The 15800-nt window shown below is 43.9% G+C and overlaps 1 long non-coding RNA gene across 1 annotated transcript in view; it reads right to left on the bottom strand.

Moving 5' to 3' along the window:
- The window catches only part of LOC119130862, a 163233-nt gene extending 148747 nt beyond the window's left edge, over positions 1-14486 (bottom strand). Inside the window, exons 1-2 of the long non-coding RNA XR_005099542.1 lie at positions 14327-14486; positions 13019-13071 (exon numbers count right to left, since the gene is read on the bottom strand). This is a non-coding gene — a long non-coding RNA (uncharacterized LOC119130862). The remainder of the gene's footprint in view (positions 1-13018; positions 13072-14326) is intronic.
- Between the last annotated feature and the right edge of the window lie 1314 nt (positions 14487-15800).

The raw sequence follows: 15800 nt of genomic DNA, 5'->3' as shown, positions 1-15800 counted from the left end.
CTCAGAAAAGGAACATGAATTGAGGTGTGCACTCCAGATTCCTCATTAGTAGAAATTCCAAAATTTTGATGGGTTTGACAAAATATTTGCCCGCTATCTTTACGGCCTTGGTTTTGTGGCGAGCACATTGTGTTCATTCAGTCGTTTCAGCTCTGCTCATCAAGAAATCACTTTTTCCCTCTTTACTGTGATCATCTTTGTCTGCACAAACACACACACACACACTTTTTCTACCTACCATACTACGTCTGTGAGCAGGCAGACTGTCTGTATAATTGGGTTATTCTTTTCTTCACTAGTCTGATGCACTGAGACACACACACACACACAACTAGTTTGATATGTGAAGACATTCACGTACAGATTGTTGCTGAGGTAGGGGATGTGCTCTCATGCGTGCTTTCATTTAAAGAAAGCCCAACGTTGGGATAGGACAAGCATCCACTCACATATCAATCCAATCATACATATCTCCGTGTTCAAAATCCTGTCGTAAGGTATGTTCTCATCAGCCGAGCGTGCGATGTGGCAACATATCGTGACTGCGTACAGTGGATGTGTTTTTTTTTTTTTTCTCCCAAAGCCGGCAAATGCATATGGACAGATGCACACGGGAATACAGTGTGTGATGAAAGGGCACATTTTCCCAAGGTTTAGTGAAGAGCGCACTCGCCCCCTCCCCCCTATGTCCGCCTCCCCTGGTTGTGTCGCTTTACCACAAACCTGGACCTCAGTGAGGTGACCCCGTTTTAAATGTGTTTTGAAAAGGTCTCGGCGGTGCCGTCGACTTATTCCGAAAGGCTCGGATGCCGTGGCTAAGCTTCAGTGTGATACCGCTAGACACGCGTAACGTTCACATGTTGGACCACTGACACCTCTCTCACACAGGCATTCATTACCAAAGGAAAAAAAAAAGGAAATATCAAAAGGCAATAGCATGCCTGAGCGGACGTCAAACAATTCAGCTAAAGGCTTTAAACTTGTTTGAAACTGCTTCTGACACACTAGACCGTGCTGGACCAGACTTTTTTTTTGCTTTCACCTAATGAGGAACAACAGAAAGAAAAAAAAAAAAAAGGGAGCCAAATCTCCTCAGGCTGCCAACAAAGTCCACACATTCTGTCAGACATGAAAAAAGATGAAGAGGAGACGAAAGGCCTTGCAAGTTGGTGACGGACGGCAACATGGAGCGTATAAAAGGTAGCCGAGAAATACAAAGAAGCGAAACGTGCGGTTTGCCTACCGTATTTTCCGCATTATAAGGCGCACCTTCAATGAATGGCCCATTTTAAAACTTTGTCCATATATAAGATACATACATTTGGCCCGTGGGCCGGACTTTGGACACGCCTGCTGTAGTGGCTCAATATTGGTCCATATATAAGGCGCACCTGATTATAAGGCGCGCTGTCGGCTTTTGAGAAAATTGGAGGTTTTAGGTGCGCCTTATAGTCCGAAAATACGGTATATTTGATAGATGAACAGCATCACAAATTATTTTTTAAAAGAAGTAGAAAATTAAATTGTTATGGTTGCATGACAATATTGGCTTAAGCTATTTATTTACGTTTAAGAAAGTTAAGTTTAAGAAAACCGAAACAGGGCATTGCCTCGATTCGTCCCTTTGACAGATAGGTGCAACCCAGCGAGAGCATTAGTATGTATTAGCTCGCAGATGGACTCTAGCATTCCCCCGGCGCTCCCTGTGATGATGAACCATGTTCCTTTTTATCAGACAGGACACACTCGACACTCTTCCTCATCTGCGTCCGTCTCAATCCCACACAAGCGCACCTCCTCGCCGACAGTCGCGTGCCAAACGCTCGGCCGCTCTTTCAAAGCGTCTCCCCGGTGAGCCAAACCAATCAGGAATGCATCCGTCTTTAACTTCAAACATGCATCATCAAGCATCCGTGCGCATATGGGGAAGCCCACCATGCCGCCCGGCCTGCATAGCGATGTCGCCGGGCGAGTCGCTTAGCTGCGCTGACAACATTACGGGTTCTGTTAATTACTGCTTGATGTATGTGTCCTTTAAGGAACTTAAGTCCTAACAGCAAAAAATACATTTCAAAATAATACATAAAAAAATTAAAATATATATTTATTTATTTATTTATTTATTACTGCTTGATGTATGTGTCCCTTAACTTAAGTCCCAACAGCGAAAATTCAATGAAAAATAAAATAAAAATGTATATAAAAAATAAAATCAGAATTCATTTATTTATGTATTTATTTATTTATTTATTTATTTATATACGTATATTTATGTATTCATTTAAATATAAACTAAAAAATATTCAAATATATAGACATAAAAATATTCAAATATTTAAAATGTATATAAAAAAAACAAATAAAAATGTTTTTATTTATTTACTTATTTATTTCTCACACGTTTGCTTGGAGGCAGTGCAAACACAATCACACTGACCTCCAAAGAAAGTGTGCACCTTATAACACACACATGTTTTTTCTTCTCACCCCTGACGGTCTTGACCTCCATCAGCTAACTCCCCGGCAGGTTGAGCACCCTTCCCCCGTTCCGCTACTCCGAGCAGCGGGTCCGGCCGGGCTTTGAGTGATTATCCCGAGAATATCCTGACATGCTTCCCCGGGCTACTCTTGAGTCAAGTCGCAGAGCTGCTGAACCAGAATACCTTTTCCCTGCATTGTATACATGCTACCCCCGAGGCCTTTCGCTTCCAAGCCGGGGAAAATAGTTTCTGTTGTTGTCGTAGAATCATGAGGCTGAAGATGGTGGGGAATTCATAGACAGTCAACTATAGTTAAGGGGGATGCTAAATTAGCATCGTACTAGGCCAGATGGTGGATGTAGCTGCGGGTTGAAACATATGGACATGGAAAAGCACAGCAATTGGCTATCCATTCAAACCTGCACACGCGTGTGTGTGCATGCATGAAAAACACACACACGCATCCACCGTCTGTTACCTCAGCTAAGCACGCCGTAGGGCTCGAGAAATGTTTCGCGGACAGCTGATGCAATACTGTCATATTATGGATCAGAGTGGCTGTGACCGAGGAAAATACATCGAAAGAGTGTTCAAGAAAACGACATGAAATGTAAAAGTGTGACACAATTCCAAGAGTGAAATGATGTTTGCCATTTCTTCTCCCACCTTCGCATTTTCTCATCGTTCTTCTTCAATTTCCTACCTCTCCTTTTGTCAAGTCTAATTGAGGGGAAGTTATCGTAATCTATATGTGTCTCCGTGATTGACACAAATGCATTTTCTTCCCCAAGCCCAATCCTCCCCACACACACACACGCCATTAAACAGACAGGACCTATACATGTCACAATGATGGAGCAATCACTCCCCACCTTCAGCGTATACAAAAGAAGAAGGGGGGGGGGGGGGCGTTTAAAGCGAGGCAGTCATTGCAGGGGGGCGTGATGGCTTTGGCATGTATACGTGCTGCCAACTAAATGGCTATACAGTTGATTGTTCGGGGTGGGGGGATTCGCCGAAACTTCCGCCAAGATGCCGCCACTTCTTGCAGCGGGGAGTGGAGATGATGTCCTAGCCCGAGGCTCAGAAGATCCAGCAGGGCCCTAATGGGTAAGTTTCTTCTTCCCGCATATGGGAGATGCTTGACATCTCTACAGGTAGGGGATTGCGGCCATGTTTTGGAGTGAGGTGAAGGAAAAAAAAAAAATGGAGAGCCACACAAGTAGGTTGAGCATGTGGAGAACGTAAATAGCGTGGGGGAACGTAAATAGAGAGACTGAGGAATCAAGACTTAAATCAGGCTTGACACTCCTTTCCTTCACAATCCATTTCCCTTTTACGAACGGCGACGCCGGCAGCTAATAATCTGCCTCCGTCTCTCCACGAGCGACCAATGGAAGAAGACACCGGCAACAATTCTCATTTCGCTTCTGTCTATCTACAAGCGGAGATGCTTGGCCACCCCCGCACGAAATGCCGGAGAGAGACGGCCAACTCTGCCGAACCCCGTGGACGATTTCAAATTTAGAATCATTAACACATCCCGAGCACATCTGCAGAGCGGCGAGTAAACATGAAAGCGCCTGGCAGCCGTCTCCTTTACAGATTAGGCCTTGACATTTGGAGTCAGAGCTGGTAAAATGTCAGATGGGTTATGACAGGAATGGTGATAGTCAGATTATGAGTGACCTCTGACCCGCGACGTCTGAAAGGTCAGAGCTCACTCAACTGTCGGCGGGCTAATGTGCGTTAGGAAAGGGCCGAAAAATAGAAAGATGGAAAATACTTGATGAGTAGCGGTGAGGTCTTCAAATATTTGAAACTGAACCGACAGGGCTCATTCATTTTTACTCAAGTTAGAATGAATCATTAAAATCCACAAAAGCGGCAGAATTGCCCTCAAGTAAGTAATGAATTCATTATTTGCACTTCTCAAAAGTTTCCCAGCCTAGACCAAAAAAAAAAAAAAAAACTTGCAAGTTCACCTGAGTCTCCATCCAAATTGTCCTGAATGATCGTTTTGTTTGTTTATCTGGACCAATGCCCTTTTGAGATTTCCCATGATGCATCTCTTCCAACTCATGTCTCATCCTGAAGCAACAGTGATACATTGCAAACAAAAGGCAAAATCAATACCATAGGAATTTGGGATTTGTTTCCATGGGATTAATTTGTCAAACGTACGGCGGAATGCATTTCCGTACACAATATAGCAACATTACATAAGAGCAGATTAATATCCTTTATCATTGTCTGTCCGCCTGCTTGGCTTTGCTTTGCGGCAAACGACTAATTGATTATGATTTAGTAGCAGCCAAAGCATGAAGGAGCCAAGAAAGTAAGCAAGGGGGAAGAGACTTGAAGTGTTTTCACTTCAGCCTAGTTCAATCTCTCCTCGGGTGCTATGACACTAACCGGATTACCTTCTGCCATTGCGTCAGCCTGCAGCAATCAATATGTACCATTAGTGCTAAACACGCTTTAATTAGTGATGTATACGGGGGCCTCTCATTTGCTTCAAACGTATTCACGACGAGAGACCCCGAGACGCTTTACCTGGTCTTCATCTATAAAACAAATTAACAAATGATTCCAAGGTGGAGATTGTCTCTCGTTGGCTCGAAAGGTTACAATGGGCAACTGGAGGCTGGAGGTCTTTAGCATTAGCGATGCCCAAAAAAAAAAAAAAAATCCCCATCAATTCCATTGCGCTCTTTTATTGTAAGAATTACAAAACGCCAAATAAGCAAGGAACTGATATTGAGCCGCTGATTGAAATTTGCCAGCGTTCTGTTTCCGTTTCTCTTTCAATAGCGTGTTGAATTTCAATGAGAAAACAGCTCAGCTCGCTGAAGAGGCGGTAATGATCTCTGGCTGTCTGATTTCATGTTGGTGCATTTACATAAAAATGTTATGCCGGGAAGATGAGGAAAAAAATTAGCCCCTTTTAAGGCCCATTGCTAAAAATACTGTGGATGTTGCAACACAACGGCAACATGTGTTGTTGAATGCTGATTTGAGACGCCCCGCGGCGCTAGACTACTTGTGATCCATTTTCTCTCTTAAAAACAATTGTACTCAACCTCTGAAAGAGAAGCACTATAAAAACTGACCAGCAACCAACGTTGTATTGTTGATCCGATTCAGCTGCTTGTTTTGAACGCGGTCGGCGGAGATTAACGTGGCTGACAACCCACTTGAAAACACAAGATGATCCGCAATTCATTCCCGTCGAGATTAAAATGCGTTTTCGTGTAACATTACAAAAGAGATCCACGTTCGGGAGCCCATATTGAGGCCACGCTAAATTAAATAGTCTTGTTTTCTTTCCTTGATACTTCCAAGGTCAGCGTCTTTGTGTCGGGTCGTTGACTGTCCGTTTTCTTTCTCGCCACCTTTCCAAAGAAAGCGGGAAGGGACGTGTGAGTGACAAGCCGTGTTGCTGAGCAGAATTGTGCGTGTAAGCAGGAGTTAGGTTCAGGGGGGGGGGTTGGACGTCAGGGCAAAACCTATTAATATGTCTGAGCCTGCATCTCCAAATCTTGTTACTCTGAACTGATGCAACAGGAATGCAATAGGACGCCCCCCCCCCGTCCTCTCGCCTTCCTCCCCTCCATCCATCCTCCCTCTCTCTCTTCTCCCTTCTCCAAGGCTTTCTCTCACTCGCCACCTGCACTTCTTCTCTTGCCTCTGGACACACTATCTCCCTCTATTGTTCCAATTCCCGTCTGAAAATCTCTTTCTCTCAATCCACATCACGGTTGCTAGGCACCCTCCAAGCCTTTTCATTCGCAGTCTTCCTTAAGTAAAATGTTGGTTTTTTTTTCCCCCTACCAATTTGTTGACATGAAGCGGAGAACTCGCTTTTTTTTGTTGCCGTGCATTTTAACGAGATGTGAATATATAACAGGGTTGGCACTAATTGCCAAATTGATTAGGAGGTACAAAGGAAGTAACGCAACAATATAATATAATATAATATATAAAATATAATATAAAATAAAAGATTAAAAAGAATGATGAGGTTCCTAAAAATATCAATGTTTCTTTCCAATATGTTGTATGTGATCTAGGGGTGTAAATCGCGGGTTTTGTCACGATACGATATCATATCGATACAAAGAAACACGATACGATATTTGCCGATATCTTAAAGCCTGCTGTGATTCATTCACGATACATCACGATATAGTGCTCCACGATCGATATTTTTTATTTTTTTTTTTAAATAAAAAATATAGAACAATATCCTGATTTATAACAATTCATACGCAAAATCAACAAGGTACTGCAAACTCTTTATTTAGGAAATTACAAGAGTATTGTAGTATACAAAGTGCTTATTTTAACACTGAACTTTATCAAATTCCTATATTTTTTCTCATATAAGTAAAGAAAAATGAATATTCTTTCTTTTTTTGTAATACCATTAACTTTAAAGTGCATTACTGAACTATTTATTTACAATAATTTTAATTGTCCGTTGAGCCATCTTTTCTTTGGAATCCAAAGTGCTTCCAAACGAATGACTTGAAGCCCAAAGGGGAGCGAATTTCCTCGTCTTCTTGGACACTAGCCATAGCACCAGCCCAGGAGCCGCGTAGTTGTCGGCTCCCCTTTCACATGCCTGCTCTGCTCACAACACAACACGCCGCGTACTGCTCCCGGAAAGAGGAAGCAAGCAACAATGAGCTGGATTTCAAAATAAAGTCGCGTCTAATGTCCGAGGTCAAACACGGCGATATAAATCGATGTTTACGTTTAGCATCGATGCCAATAAATCGTAGAGCATTATATCGATTAATCGATGTGTATCGATGAATCGTTACACCCCTAATGTGATCCTATATCAATATCGCAGTAAATTTGTATTCCCAGCTACTCTGCGATTCTCACTCCTATTTGAACTAATCCCGATAAAGCCCCGATAACACAAAAGGTGAACGCGCCGCTTTGCTAATATATGTCAGCTGATATCTTTTAGCCTCCATGTCAAGTCGGAGTAGTGTCAAAGACATACTGGTGACATATCTTCCTTCCCAGTGGGGGGGAAACCAGTGCGTCGTCTTCCTCTTGCACTTACATCAGACTTTTGCCTGGAGTCTTGCCACTGTAGGGATTTGGCTAATACTCTGTATTCCCAACATGGATTGCCAGGCTTTTCCTTAAGGCACATAAATCCCCCTGTGGTGAGCAACCATCCATTGTCGCAACACCCCGGGACTACCGCTGCGCTCTCTCAGGGGAACTCGTCTCCCTTGGACTTGGATAAGTTATGAACGGTGCCATCCCCTTCTGCAATAATAATGCGTTTGGACACCGAGGTGTGGGCCTAAATCATTTTTTATTGATATCAAATACGTGTATGCATTGAAATCCATTGTCTTGGCATTTATTAATGATGAACTACTTCGTCATGTGAGCAGAGGCTGTGATTAAATGCGTTGTTTTTATGGCGTAATTGAAGGAAGGCACGATAAAAGTTGCCTTGGGCTTTTTTTTTCGATGGTGGAATGTATGTAAGGGGCTCAGTAAGAGGTGGGCTGCTGGAAATAAGGCTCCCCCCTTACAACTCCCTTGGCACCCCTGCAATGGCACGGCTCTTAGATTTGGAATGTGAGCAGGTATCACACACAACAGCTGTAAATTCGGTCCTGTCTGGGAAATCACGGGAATAACGCGACTCTACCAGTCATAAATCTGGCTCAAATTGGCCTTATATGCGGTCAAATAAAGCTATCCCACTGCCTGTGCCTGCACATTAAAATGTCTGCTCACTCCAGGTTGGATGGAGAGAATCAAATAAATAAAAAAAAAAAGCAAACATGTAACATCATTTGGGACATGCATTAAACATGCTGTGTGAGCAGGAAATCATGTCATGTCAGCGCACGCACGACAGAAAAGCAAACAAAAGGTAAAAGGCAAATGTAAAAAAATGAGTATAGAGCCATTTTCACAGAGGATAAATAATATATGCCTGTCAGCCAACACGTGTTGATAAATTAGAAGCACGTTCCAGAACAGAATTTTGAACAATACCAGACGATCCAACCTATAATCATATGGAATTAAATTTTAAAACCGCATCACATCCAAAAAAAATGATTTTTCCCTTTCACCGCACCCTTCTAATTGTGGCAAAAGCCTGACATACAAAAACATAATTATTCCTTCATGAGTACGTTCCAGCACACATCACACATGCAACTTCATGTGGTGAGTTGCCACCGAGTGCCGAGGAATAAAATCCCTTCTTCAGCACGGCGAAATTTTACACTCGGGCGTCACCACCTCCGCCTTTGACTCGACTGTTTGTCTGTCGGGAGGCGAGCCCCGTCTTCAATTATTCACCCGTGATGGCTTTTCAACTGGAGAAGCTCCCCTGGCTCTTACGTTGGCCCCCCCACATGCTGTGCTCTCCTTTCTCCAACTTTCTCCCCTTTTATTCCCCGCCTGCCTTTCATGCCTCAAACCTTCTCCCGCTTCCCTCTGCATCCCTATTTACATCTCTGGCAATCTTGAGGTATCCCGCTTGACAAGTGATGGCTGAGCGTCTCTCTCGCGCCTCCCTCCCTCCCTCGACCCCTCCAACCACGCTCGGCGAACTCTCCACCTTCCGCGCGCGCAATTTCCTCTCATGTCAGGAGGAACCTGTAGGCATCCGTGTGCCACTTTTGATCATTGCCTTTGCCGGGAAGCCTCATCGCCTTGCTCTGCCTCGGAGGCAGGGAGGGAAAGAAGAAAGAAAAGGCAGAAGAGAGGAAAGTAATTTCTAGTCTGGGGAGCTCGGCGGAGAACCGAGCTGGCACATGCCGCTCTCAGGCAATAAACAAAACAATGCTTGACAATGCCGTACGTGTTTTTTTTTTTTGAAACGACAAACTTTTTGTTATTCTTAGCCGTGCAAGAGAAGGAAAGATTTGTCGCAGTTATCGCAAACAGATGAGTTGCTACGAAAATATTAAAGGGGACATATGGAGAATTGTCTAATTGGTCTCTGGAGTGTCTGGCCATCCATCAGTTGTGACATGTCGAAAAATATTTTGTTCTCTGCCTACTTTGGATAACACGCATGGGTGAACTATTCTGCCCCGCCGTTACGCAACAGTGCGTCCAATTTATATATCGCAATATGATCAGATTGGGCAGGTGAAGATCCATAGCCACTTTCAAGCAAACTATAATGATCAAAAACATGACTATAATCGCAGCAATAAACGAATTATTCAATGACATAAAGCAAAAATTATTGCAATAACTAACTGGGAACTTGTTTTGCTCTTGTCCAATTCAAACATTAACGGCTCATCTGGGATTATGGCTGCGTTATTATGAGATTATGGTTTCTGCACACACTTAGCCAGTAGACTAATTTGTGCCCTAAATGGCGCCTTGAGGAACACCACATAGTATGGTTTGCTAGAACTGCCAGAAAAAAAACAATTAAAAACATTCTTGTCAATGGTGCCAGACGGCCCAACCCGGAACGGATCATTATATTTTGTCTATTGCGAGTTACGCCAATGTGGTTGTCATTTCCCTTTACGATGCCACTGCACACGCTTTTTTAATTCCTTTCAAGATTTCATCTACGGCTGCCCACAGACTCTCAAACTCATCCACATGCACATTTTGGCACGGGGCGACCATTTTATGGGTGATTGCTCGTACATGCTGAAACGGTTGTTAAGAGCAGGAGATCTGCCCGTTCAGAGTCGAGCTTCATCAGTCACTCTGTCATTATGCCGCACACACACGTCACTAAGTGTTGCCTTGTGTGTTTTGGCAGGTCACACTGAGCCTCACAGGCCAACCAAAGTTGGCTGGGCGAGGGTTGTTAAACCTCACGGGGGCAACCTATGGTCATTTAAACACATCAACGTCCAACTGTGGTGCATTTACGCACACAATTATGCACACGGAGAGCCAAGAGAAAAGCCGTGCCATGTCAACGCTGATGCAACAGTGCGGTAATTTGGATACCGATGACATGACTCGTGATGAAATTTATTTGATACACCTGCACATAAAAAAACGATCAATAAAATAATGCTCAGGCTGCAACATGTTCCTGATATTTCGGTATTAAAGTCAGAATAAAGGTAATAATTATATGGGTGGTTTCAATCAAGTGAGTGTCTGGGAGGGGAGGGGGGGGGTGCAGACAGCACAGATTGTTAGATTCTTCTGAGAAAGTGATTCAAAAGAAGGACTCAGTGAGCGCGCCAAGCTCAATGTGGCAGACAGATGAGTCATGAAGTGTCCCAGAGCCTCCACGACAGGCTGCGCAGACGGCAGCCAGGAGAGTCGCAACGAGAGGTTGGACAAAAGGGGAGGACGCAGGGAGAGAGCACCTGTCTTGTAAAAGAAGACTTTTTTTTTTTTTTTTTCCCCAATGATGTCATCTTGTCACTCCATGAAAAAATATCACAGTTCTTTGGGACTTTTTCCTCATTATGTCTGGATTGGGGAAAGAGGGGGGAGGTGACTTTTCTGCATGAGCGTGCATATGTGAGAATGTGATTATGTGCGCTCGTGTGTGTCTGCTCTTTCTAATCTTAAGGGAATGTGTGTGCTTCTTTCCAACCCCGGCGAGGTTTCCCCCCCCCCGCAGGACGAACACACCCCGAAACCTCCCGTCATATTTCCCCCTTTCACGTTACCTCCGCCCCTCCCCTTTGGCCCCTCCTTTTGCCCTCTTTAACCACGACACTTTGAATCAAGCAGAAATTAATGCAGATGATGCATTCACTGTCTCATTGTCTCCTGGATATTAAGATGACAGCGGAAAACCCCTGACGTAAAGCTTTTAGGGGTGCCGCGGGCTGTTTGTAGTTCCTGTTAGCGTAAATGCAAATATGTGCTTTCAAGTTCGCAACTATTTGCCCCCATGTGGTTATGTTAAAAAAAAAAAAAAAAAGAAAAATCCTGTTTTGCACCTTCTTTTATATTTTTTGCAGTAATCCACCACCTGGAGAGAGCCGAAAGGGATTATGGGTAATATACGAGCTACTGTTTGATTGATGAGCCAATCAGAGCAGCACAAAGGATTTCATTAACAGACACCCTGGCCCAAATCACCAATCATCCGCACACGCTTATCAACATTTGAAAAATATAAACAAGGACTCATCCAAAGTCACTTTTGCAAGTGTTCATCCACATCTGAGTGTGGCAGAGGTGGTGTTATCACAAAGTCCGCTTTAGCACTCTTTTCATTTCATCGGAACGGGGCCAAGGGCAAGCAGAGAACGCTTATGGGTCACCGCTTTGCTTTTGGGGGGGGGGAGAAAAAAAAAAATCACTGCGGCAGAATCAAAATAACACGCACGCATTAATTCTTCCCTTTACACTTTTCGGGTGGTGTTTCGCAATCACATAAGCGTTTGATGACGAGTCCGACTACAGAGAAGAAGAAAAAAAGTGGACGGAATGAGTTCGTTTGAAAGTAAATTACTTGCTTCGCCCTGTGACCCCCCCCCCTTCCCCTTTAGATCACCATTTTATTTTTCAAAATGGTGCTGAAAGCCGCTCGAACAACAATACACAATGCATAATAATGGGCCATACTTTCTCATTAGGGTGACAGGGGTGTTATTGTTGTGCGTGCGTGAGTGTGTGTGTGCGCTTCGTTATTATTGATTGCAATAATAAGATATGTGGACGTACAGATTATTTGCATCCCTGAACAGAGTTATTGTTATTGAAGAAGGGGAGGGGGGGGCGGGCGATGTGATTATGACGGTCATATCTACACTGCCTGAGGCGAGATGCTGTCTGCACATGTGTGTAGGGAGGGGGGGAGGGGGGTAGGGGGGGTTGACCGAGCCAAAAAAGCGCATACCTGAATCTGTCCTGCCATTTTCATAGCATGTCTATGTCTAATTGGCTCGAGCTGATTCCCACCTCTGGAATCTATTTAACACGGTTACCAAGGTGACAGCATCCATCGTCAACCGCGACCAGACCCAACCATGTCAGCTCACACGTGCACCCCCCCCCCCCTCCACACACACACGATCGAAAACAGCGGGAAGTGTGCAAGCACTCCAATCCCTCTTAATTAGCTCCATCTATTAGCGGCAAATCCACTAATTAAAGCCGAGCCAAGACACGACCCAAAGAACGCTATCTGCGTATGCCATATGGAGGCCGAAATGAGGAAGGGACCCAGAAATGACAACATGAATGCACGCACACAAAGACATTTCTATTCAAGGACGTTATATTGATGAGCAGTCATTGGGAGGACGAACAGCTAGTACTAGCGGATGCTTTGTGGCGCAGAGTACAAGCGGCATTCATGACATGGACGCAGAGAATGTAAATAATGATGTAAAGTGGAAGGAAGAGCAATGAGTGGAGAAGAATGGGGCATGTGAGGCTTGTGCAAAGAAAAAGTTGTCAAGTTGTCAAGAGCAATTGATTTCAAAATCCAGTCGGAAATTTGAAATAAACTTGTTGAACATGATAAGAGTCCTAAATGAATCGTGATGCTAAGTGGAGGTTCAAAAAAAATAAAATAAAAAACATACCTGAACAGTACGAGTGGATGGTGAGAGCTGATTGGTTGACACAAGGAGAAGGGCTGATGAGAAAAAAAAAACATAGGGTCAGGGTTAGTTTTTTGTTTTCTGGCAAGCACTTAACATGTGTTTTCACGTGTACAATATTTTTAATGCCATTAACGCAGATGGGCATTTTTCAAATGCATGATGGAAGAAAACAGCTTTTAAAAGTAATAATCACAGTCATAATAAAACCTCAAGGCCAACAAGAGTTGCTCTGAAAAAGCTTTTGTCGTCGTTATTATATTATATCCCATCTCTTTTAAAAAGGAAACACCGGCTGCAAATCGTATTAAAAGGAAAAGGCTTTTGCATTTAAGTTCACTTCATCTCGGTTTTGTTCAGTGAGCGAGCAAAGACGAGTATTTTTATTTTATTTTTTTAAAGATGTGGCGCTGTGATTGAAATCTTGACATTGATGAATGGAACGAAAGCCTGCTGCGAAGCTTTTCTGTTAGCCGCAGCCACTCACCCTGCCCGCCTCAATCCCTTTCCTCCTCCCTGTGTCCATCTTTTTAAAAGAGACAAGATGAATGGGAACAAACCAAACAGCGGGAGGCAAAAGGAGTCATCAAAAGTATTACCGGCCAGGAAGATGAGGAACAACAATGATGGCAGACGGTGTACAAATATGCACACCCGCAGGACGCCTCACATCAATTTAAAAACACTCACCAAATGTTTTTTTTCCCAGGAATCATTACTGGAGTGATCTGCCCGCTAAGTTTGTTTTGATGCTGTTTTCACGATACATTTTGAGTCATGTTTGTGAAATGTCTTCCCTAAATTTTCACGAGGCTATTGTAAATATTGTAAATAGGTGAGCTTAAAAAGGTTGTTGCAATTGTGTGAAATCGAAACGTGTTGATCTTTTTTTTTTTCTCTCCAGAATTTCAAGTGTCTGCAACAGGTCTGACATCCTCCTCGGTGACAGTGAATCGAAAATCTTCCCACCTGCCAACAGCTTCTTAACATCGCCGCGGGACACTTTTCCGAGGCTATTTTCTGTCTTGTGCTATCTCCACTTTAGTTGTGAATGGGAGAAGAAGGGACGTAAAGAATGTTGGGGAAGATTATAGGGGGGGGGGGGGGGGGCAGACACCTTTCTGCGCCTCCTCTAGCCTCGATGAATGTTGAGAAGCCTTTCAGCGACTTGAGAATTGTTTATCATGCAGCCTCGCCACTCTGTCTAATGGGCTGTGCATGGCTGGCATTTATATGGCCCGCAACATTCAACACCATTGAACGTGACCTGTCGTTCATAAGAGAGCTAACCTCAGAGCGGTCACCAAGAGGAGGAGGGGAGGGGGGGTTTAAAGGTATGTGCTGTCTCCCCGCCGAGCCTTTTCAATTCTTTCCACTCCATTGCTCCGGCTCTCCCCTTCTCCTTTCAGCAGACACAGCTGCACTCAGTCGCTCCCCTCAAATCACCGTCTCTATCTATAAGGCGGTTTAAAAAAAAGAAAAATCAATACAACACCAAACAATGGCTTATAGGCCTTAGGGTGCAGCGTGCAAAAAGGTCACCGCTATACATTATGTATGGCGGCTAGCTAATGGTCAGTGTGCTCCCAGACAAATGGACTGTAAGCTTCACCCCGGTACGATGAGCACACCAGGGAGAGGTTTACACACGCACATACAAAGCAGCATTGGCAGAATTGGATGTAAACAAGTGCACGTTATCATCGGCGTACGCACGCTTGATGGGAGCATGTACATTCACGGGCACGTTCGGAGAGTTTGTCACACATTTCATAATTTATCCATCAGGGAGCACCAGAGTCGGGTTCAGAGAGCAAGCAGAGCTATTTAGATTTGATATTACTTGTGATATGCAGCACCTTTTTTTTCTTTGGAGGAAGTGTTTAGTATGGGAGGGCTTGTACGCCATTACTAAATCTGATCAAACTTTAATGAGTCTGGAATTTATTCTTCCGCAGAAGTTAGCGTTTAGTATAAAGGAATAAAAAGCAGCTATGGTGACCACGGCAACAACAGAAAACGCAAATGAAGGGAAAAAATATATATATATGATGGGACTAAATCCACAATTATTGCCTGGTAGGACAGCAGCGACGACATGCTAGTAGGGGCAAAGAGCACATTTTTTTTTTTTTTTTTTTTACAGGAGAGGGAAACAATGTGACGTGTGTGTTGGAGATAGAGTTTGACCTTCATGTAGTAATGCGGGAGTTGACACAAGCACGTCTGCGCTGGGACAAGAGCTCAGGTTTAACAGGCATATTGAAAAGGTCAGAGCTGTCACTCAAACTCCTTCGCACACAAAAAGATGCACACTCCACTAAAGTGTGTGTGTGCATGGCCACGCACGACGGGGCCTAATGCTTGCACAGAGAGCGGCACACTCCAGAATTGCTCACCATGTCAAATTAAAATAAACCCTCTGCTCATTTTGTAACAAACACAGATTGGGTAGCTGCCAAAAAATCCCTCACACGGGCAGATTTGCCTCTCCTCTCCACCCCTCCCCTTCTGATTCTCCTCTATACTTCCACACCCACTCACAAACGAACCCAGTCAGGGTCATTGGTGAATAAAGTTGTTTTGCTCCATGTCTGGATTTGTGATTGGCTGCTGTGTTGCTAACCGAAAGGAAAAAAACAATATTTTTCCTCTCCCTAAATTGCTCTACCACACCAACCAGCCCTCTAATCTTCCTCCTGATTGGATGATTAAGATTCTCACTTTTCTTCCTCGTCGTACCTCACAAGATGTTTCTACTGCT

This window comes from Syngnathus acus, chromosome 11, assembly GCF_901709675.1.
Source record: "Syngnathus acus chromosome 11, fSynAcu1.2, whole genome shotgun sequence".
Taxonomy (NCBI): Eukaryota; Metazoa; Chordata; class Actinopteri; order Syngnathiformes; family Syngnathidae; genus Syngnathus; species Syngnathus acus.
Note: the sequence above shows the minus strand (reverse complement) of the source record. Positions and strands in the feature narration are given on the sequence as shown.